This window comes from Hemiscyllium ocellatum, chromosome 5 (assembly GCF_020745735.1).
Source record: "Hemiscyllium ocellatum isolate sHemOce1 chromosome 5, sHemOce1.pat.X.cur, whole genome shotgun sequence".
NCBI lineage: Eukaryota > Metazoa > Chordata > Chondrichthyes > Orectolobiformes > Hemiscylliidae > Hemiscyllium > Hemiscyllium ocellatum.
Genome location: NC_083405.1, coordinates 85,596,350 through 85,605,081, shown reverse-complemented (window position 1 = coordinate 85,605,081; position 8,732 = coordinate 85,596,350).

Sequence of the window (8,732 nt, the reverse complement as noted above, 5' to 3'; positions counted from 1 at the left end):
TAGATTACTTACAGTGTGGAAACAGGCCCTTCGGCCCAACAAGTCCACACCGACCTGCCGAAGTGCAACCCACCCATACCTCCACACTTACCCCTGACCTAACACTACGGGCAATTTAGCATGGCCAATTCACCTGACCCGCACATCTTTGGACTGTGGGAGGAAACCAGAGCACCCGGAGGGAACCCACACAGACACGGGGAGAACGTGCAAACTCCACACAGTCAGTCGCCCGAGTCAGGAATTGAACCCGGGTCTCAGGCGCTGTGAGACAGCAGTGCTAACCACTGTGTCACCGTGTCCTAAAGCAATGGACATAATAAAACAAAGGAGAACAAAATTTACCCACTGACCTGCACTAATCCCAACCCAAACTTCTCCTCAGGTACCATGGTGACAACATCTCTATTTTCTGCTTCAGCCATCTTGTTGCCTCTGAGGTGAGGTCAACATCCACTTAATATTATCAGACCTCAACATCCAATTTTAATCATAGATCTAACCAGTGACATAGTGAAGATTTTCCTGCTCAGCTAAAACAGCTGGGAACTGTGTATAGGGCAAAAGTAAGAATTTGACAAAGATTTTTTAAGGCCTCCCAGATCTCAGAATCTCTCTCCCCTTCCTGGGTCATGATTCCTTGTTGAAGCACCTACTTACCCCTTGTTGCCTTTTAATCTATAAATGGAATCTCCTGCCACATCTTTTAAACCAAGGCACCACTTTCCCACTGATATTCACTTCTTTAAGTTCATTGGCAAGAGCATGCTAATAAGGCCAGGTCAACCAATCGTTTTATCTTCCAATCCAGGAAATAAAATTCCATTTAACAAATCCAGAAGCAATAATGTAGCTTACAATGGAAGCTGAAGTCAGGGCAGAGATGAGCATTATTTTGAAATTGATAGGTGGTAAGATTGACAGTGGAGTATATTTGCCCTAATTTGCAACTTAGTTTTAATCATTTGGAGGGTGTGGGCATCACTGGTTAGACCAACATATATTGTTCATCTCTAATTGCCCAGACGGCAGTTAAGTGTCAACCACATTACAGGGGCGTGGAATGACATATAGGCCAGACCAGGTAAGGATTTCAATAAAGGACATTAGTGAACCCGATGGGTTTTCTTTCATCATTCAACAATGATGTCATGATCATCGTAAGATTTCTAATTCCTTTATTTTATTGTATTCAAATTCCACTATTTGTCATGGTGGGATTTGGATGCGAATCCCTAGAATTCTACCTAGGTTTCTAGGTTAATAGTCTCGCGATAATACCACTAGGCCATTGCCTCCCCCTAACTTCCTCAAGTTCCACAACCCTCTCTGCACTCTGCCAATACTGTCCATGTGTGGATGCCTGATTTCAATGACTCCATGATTGGTAACAATAACTTCTGCTACCAAAGGCCTAAGCTCTGGAATTTTCCCCTACAATCACCTTGTTTCACCCACCACCAACTTCTTTTTCCTCCTTCCAAGGTGTTCAACAAAACTAAGACAATAGGACCACAAAAAGTAGGAACAGGAGTCAGCCATTCCATCCTTGAGCCTACTCAGGCATTCATTAAGATCATTGCCAATCTAGGATTCCTTACGTCTTTCCTGTTCTTTTCCCAGAACCCTTGATTTCCCTTTTGACCAAGAATCTATCTGTCTCATCCTTAAGTATACATAAAAACTCTGCCCCTACTGCTCTCTAAACCAAGGAGTTCCAAAGATTCACAACCCTCAGAAAAGAAATTCTTCCTCATCTCAGCCTTAAATTGGCATCCCTTTATTCTGAGACTACATCGTTTATTCCTAGACTCTCCCATGAGGGGAAACATCCTCTCAGCGTTTATCCTGTCAAACCCCTTATGAATCCTATGTGTTTCAATGAGATCAACTCTCATTCTTCTAAGCGCCAATGAATAGAGTCCCAACCAGTTTAGCCTTTGCTCAGACGACAAACTGACCATACTGGGGAAAATTGATAAAGGGGAGCTGATAAATGTCGCATACTTAGATTTTCAGAAGACTTCTGATAAAGTTCCCACAGGAAGCTGGTTAGGAATAATTAAAGCACATGAAATGTAATGTACTGGCATGGATTAAGGATGGCTAACAAACAGAAAACAGAAGGCAGCTGTAAATAGTTGATTCTTGTGTTGGCCAGTTGTGACTGGTGGGGTACAGCAAGGATCAGAACTTGGGCTACAGCTGTTTACAAAACAGATCATAGATTTGGAGGTGGGGACCAAACATAATATTCCCAAATTTTTGGATGATACAAAACTAAATGGGAATATGGTCGGTCGGCGCAACATCGAGGGCCGAAGGGCCTGTACTGCGCTGTATCCTTCTATGTTCTATGTTCTATGTTCTATGTGTCATGAGGAAAATGTAAAGTGGCTTCAGATGGATTTGGATAATGAATAGGCAAGGACCTGGAATTTCCTGTGGAAAAATATGAGTTTATGCATTTGGTAGAAAAAAAATAGATGCACAGAGTGTTTCTGAAATAGTAGGTGGATGGAATAATATTGGTATATAAAGGGACCAGGTATCTTTGTTGAAAAGTCACAGAAGGCTAACATTCAGGTGCAACAATCTATTAGGAAGGCTAATGGAATGCAACATTCTATTTCAAGGGGATTTGAGTACAGAAGTAATGAAGTCTTGCTTCAATTTACATTAGCTTAGTTAGACAACACCTATTTGCAGCTTTGGCCTTCTTTTCTTAAAATATTATTGCCATAGATGGAACACAATGTAGGTTCACCAGACTTCATAGAGTCATAGAGATGTACAGCACGGAAACAGACCCATCAGTCCAACTTGTCCATGCTGACCAGATATTCTCACCAAATCTAGTCCCATTTGCCAGCACATGGACCTGTTTCAAGATGGCGGACTTTCCTATTCAGGGGGATTTGGCAAACTGGGCCTGTATTCTCTAGAGTTTCAAAGAATAAGAGAATTGCATTAAAGCCTACAAAATGCTTACATGGGTGGACAGGGTAGATACAGGTAAGCTCTCTCCTCTGGTAGGGTGGGAGGGTGCAGAGTTTAAAAATAAGGGAGATAGTATTTAGGTCCAATTGAGGAGGTTTTATCTTCCTCAAAAGGTGTGAACTTTTGGAATTCTAAACGAGGGCTGTGGAGGTTCAGTGTTCAATTTCGAGATTGATGATCAGAAATCTATAAATAGTGAGTAAAAGGCAATGAAGTGTTTGATTGGCCATGATTGTAATGATTGGCAGGAAAAGCTTGATGGCTGAATGATCCACTCTTGTCCTTATATTCCTTAAAATCAACCCCTGCATCGACTTTACGGGGCTTGATATCAAAATGTTTGAAAGCGTTTGAGAACTACCTTGGGATGTTTCAATTAGCTAAAAGGTGTGATATGAATGTAAACTGTTCTTGTTGATTTTTGATGTAGTTCATATGTGGAGGAGCAAGCATGTTTACAGCTCCTGATTTCACAATCAGAACACGACAGAGAACAGGAAAGAACAGAAACACAGTGGGGTTGCTGAAAACCAGGGACAGGACCTTTCCTTGGGGATTCCGAACGCTGAATTGAGACCATAAAATGGATTGAAAGCCCACTGTGTGTAAAAAAAATCCCTATTTTTAACTTTTGCAGGAGCAATCAATCAATTAGTGGGCGGCATGGTGGCACAGTGGTTGGCACTGCTGCCTCACAGCGCCTGAGACCCGGGTTCAATTCCGGACTCAGGCGACTGTGTGGAGTTTGCACGTTCTCCCCATGTCTGCGTGGGTATCCTCCAGGTGCTCTGGTTTCCTCCCACAGTCCAAAAGATGTGCGGGTCAGGTGAATTGGCCATGCTAAATTGCCCGTAGTGTTAGGTAAGGGGTAAATGTAGGGGTATGGGTGGGTTGCGCTTCGGCGGGTCGGTGTGGACTTGTTGGGCCGAAGGGCCTGTTTCCACACTGTAAGTAATTTAATCTAATTAGGGAGTAATTGAGGAAAAGTGAGGACTGCAGTGTGGTGCTGGAAAGTCACAGCTGGTCAGGCAGCATCTGAGTGGCAGGAGAGTCGACGTTTCAGGCATAAGCCTTCATCAGGAATATGGCAGGGGAAGGGGGCTGAAAGATAAATAGGAGGGTGGTGGGGCTGGGAGGAACGTAGCTTGAAGGGGATAGATAGATGAAGTTGGAGGTGATAGTGATAGGTCAGAGCGGAGGGTGGAGTGGATAAGTGGTAAGGAAGATGGAGAGGTGGGGGAAACCACTTCAACTCCCCCTCCCACTCCGCCAAGGACATACAAGTCCTGGGCCTCCTCCACCACCAAATCCTAGCCACCCAACACCTGGATAAAGAACGCCTCATCTTCCGCCTGGGGATCCTCCAACGTCGACATCAATGTTGACTTCACTAGTTTCCTCATCTCCCCTCCCCCCACCTCATCCCAGATCCAACCCTCCAACTCAACATTGCCATCTTGAACTATCCTACTTGTCCATCTTCCTTTCCATCTATCTGCTCCACCCTCCCCTCTGACATATCAACACCCCATCTGCATCCACTTATCGCTTTCCCAGGTACCTACCCCCACCCCCTTACCCCCCCACCCCCTACATTCCTGATGAAGGGCTTATGCTGTAAACATCGACTCTCCTGCTTTGTGGAAGCTGCCTGGCCTGCTGTGCTTTTCCAGCACCGCATTTTTTGACAAAGGGACCATTTCTCAACCGCTTAGAGATAACGGGCATGCTCTCAAAGGTAGAAGGCAAATCAAAAGCTGTAGCTTGAAATGAACAACAGCAGGGAGGAAGTGATGATGGGAACACCTTCAAAGAGTGGCCAGCATCTGTTGCTGCAGCCAGGCAGGTAGCAAAGTCCTCTGGGTCAGCCTGGACTACTGACAGGCCCTCAAGTCCCTGAAATGTGTGGGTACCTGAAGGCCACGCATTTTCCTGGTCACTAATGCTTTAATTACTGAATAACTCCAATACGTCAAAAGCTGTTTTAAAAAAATAAAGCTGTATCTCAAATAATTTTTGGCTGACAAAATATATATTTTGCAATAAACATTTCTTTGAATGTGTGGCAAACTTAACCTTCGCAGCAAAATTTAACCTGCTCAATATTATGGCAATTTGATGCTGTTCATGATATTCTTTCTGCTGCTGACATGACGTACTGACCTCCTTCTACACCTGAACAACTCTGTAATTCTGTGATCTTCAAAAGTTATAAAGTTTCTTATTTATAAATTTGCAACCTTGTTCAGAACAAAGGTACCAGACTAATGTTTATATTTCGGGTGTTGGATTACCAGCGTAATTAGATCAATAAACTGTTCCAGAAACATTGAATCCTTTCAAGATGATGTAGGATATATGAATAGATAGATGATTCATTTGAAGCAAGAATAGGCCATTGAGCCCCATAGGCCTGAACCACCATTTTACGAGCTCACAGCTGATCGCCATACTCCAGCCTACTCTCATTAACCTTCACCACCTTGCTGGTTAAGAATTTATCAATCTCTGCCCTAAACTTATTCAAAGACCCTGTTTTCCGCACTTTCTGAGGAAGACAGGTCCAAAGACTCATGACTCTCTATGAGAAAGATATTGTCCTCATCTCTGTGTTAAATGAAGGACGGTGGAGGTGGGAGGGGGGTGCAGCATCATTGTGAAACAGTGATCCCTAGTTCTACATTCTACATTCTTCATTTACATGATTTCTTGAATAAGAAGACCAACATTTTACACAGGACTGTAATAACATAAAATAAAGAACTGCTAATCCTGGAGATTTGATACAAAAACAGAAATTGCGGGAGAAACTCAGCAGGTCTGGCAGCATCTGTTGGAAGAAAGCAGTTAATATTTTGAGTGAGTTGACTCTTCATCAGTACTCAGAAGTCTGTTCAGACTATTCAGGTATGATCTCACCAATGCCCTGTATAAATGAAGCATAACTTCCCTACCTTTATATTCAATTCATCTCAAAGTAGACAATAAGATTATATTAACTTACTTTATTACTTGCTGTACCGACATACCAAGCTTCATATTACATGAGTACAATGATCTCTCATCATTTTGATAATATACTTTTTAATTTATTTTCCTGCCAAAGTGGGTAATTATTCCGTTATATTCCAACAGATCTTGCCCACTGACATAACCTATCCACAACAACTCACTAGAACAAAGGACCCGATACCCAACATGAGCAAAACTAATGTAGTTTACAAAATACCATGCAAGGACTGCACACAACACTATATAGGACAAACAGGAAGACAGCTAACAATCCGCATACATGAACATCAACTAGCCACGAAACGACACGACCGGCTATCCCTAGTAGCCACACACGCAGACAACAAGCAACATGAATTCGACTGGGAAAACACTACTATCATAGGGCAAGCCAGACAGAGAACAGCCAGGGAATTCCTAGAGGCATGGCATTCATCCACAAACTCCATCAACAAACACATCGACCTGGACCCAATATACCAACCACTACAGCGGACAGCTGAAACTGACACCCGGAAGCGGCAAGGACAGACCACTATAAATACCGGAAGAAACATCAAAGAAGCGCTTCGCAGGAGGCTCCAGAGCACTGATGATGTTGCCTAGCCAGGGGACGAAACGTTTGCAACAAAAACTTCCAGCTCGGCGAACAGAACCACAACAACGAGCACCCGAGCTACAGATCTTCGCACAAACCTTGAACTATCCATGTCCTTTTGTAGCCTCCATATGTCCTCTTCACAAATTACTTCCCTAGCTATCTTTGTGTCAGCAACAAATTCAGCAACCTTATCTTTGATCCCTTCTTCCAAGTCAGTTATAGAAATAGTGAAAAAAGTCAAGGTTCCAATGCTGATCCTTAGCATACTAATTCTTATACCTTGTCACCCAGAAAGTGACTCATTTATGCTAACTCTTTTTCCTGCCAATCTTCAATCTATGCCACCAACACTGCATTGAGTATATGAGTTGAGATGTCATGTTGCAGCTGTACTGGACATTGGTTAGGGCACATTTGGAATACTACATTCAATTCTCGTCTTTCTGCTATAGGAAAGATGTTGTTAAACTTGAAAGGACACAGAAAAGATTTACAATTATGTTGTGGGGTTGGAGGATTTGAGCTATAGCAAGAGGTTGGTTAAATAAGCTGGGGCTATTTTCCCTGGCGCATCGGAGGCTGAAGAATGACCGAGGATGGATTGGGTGGATAACAAAGGTGTTTTTCCCAGGCTAGGGGAGTCCAAAATAGAGTACTTTAGTTCAACATATGCAGGGAAAGAAATAAAATGGATCAGAGGGATAACATTTTCATGTCAGGGATGGTGCATGTGTAGAATGAGCTGCCAGATGAAGTAGTGGCGTCTGTTATAATTACAACATTTAAAAGGCATCAGATTGAGTACATGCATAGGAAGGGTATACAGGGTTATGGGCCAAATGCTGACAAATGGGACTAGATTAATTTAGGACATCTGGTTAGCATGAACAAGTTGGACTGAAGCGTCTGTTTCCATGCTATATAACTTTGCTACTCCTATGCCTTGAGTTTTTATTTTCTGTAAAAACATTTGATGCCACACCTTCTCAAATACTTTCTGGAAATCTAAGTACAGTTCACCCGCTAATTCATCCACAGCACATGTTGCTTTCTCAATAAACTCTAATAAATTGTTAAAAAGGTTTTTTTTTACTTTCAGAAGACCATGGTTTAACAGCATAGTACCAGCAGTGACAACATGAAGTGAAAGACAATTGATCTTTGAATGGGTTTATTTGACAAGACATTACCTACATAGATGCACTATGACATGGATGCACTATGACCCAGCTTTGTCACAGGATTGCAACTTTATATTTGCACTCCAAGACAGCTAATTAACAATGTCAAATCTCAAAAGGAATTTGCACAAATGTCATGTGGGACATTGTCAGTATGTCTGACCAGTTTCACATGGCATTTGTGTAATTTTCTTTTGAGATTTGACTTAGTTAACGAGCTGTCTTATAGAGCAAATACAAGGCTGCGATTCTGTGACAAATGTCACTTTGCTGGGTCATTGCGCACCTGTGTCCTTCATTCTGTTTGGGAATGTCATGCAAAAATGAACCCATTCAAAGACTAACTGAGATCAAGTTTTCCCTCATTCTTTCATTTCATGCTGTCACTGCTGTTAACAGAAAGAGGTTTCACTGAAGGACACATAGAAGGTCATGATTAATGTAATAGCTACACCAGATGCTTTTTGGTGGCACTGGAGGCCTTAAGACAAGCACAGTAATGTCAAGAAAAGGTCAGAAGATATCATGCTTTGCATGCAGACTGCCTTTTTCGACATGTTAAATTCAGTTGGAACTACTAATGTTCTGCTGCAAGCAACTAAGCAAACTGAAACAAACCTAGCTTTGCACAGACGATTGTGCCTACTCCACACTGAGTCTATTACCTGCAAACTAATCTGACAGTGTTATTCCTGGGTACACAGAAGATATGCAGACTGCAAAAAATTATCTGTATTTACTGTTCTTCTCTTTACACTGTTTTATTTATCTTTTGTTTTTATTTTTAAATAACTTAAGAAGTTTTGAGTATCAGCTAATTTTAATTAGCTCTTATTGGCAATGTGATTATGTATTTGTTCTTGATGACAGTTTATTAAATTGAACTTAACAATAATAGGCATTTGTCCTAGATAAGATCACGAAATTAGTTCAATATT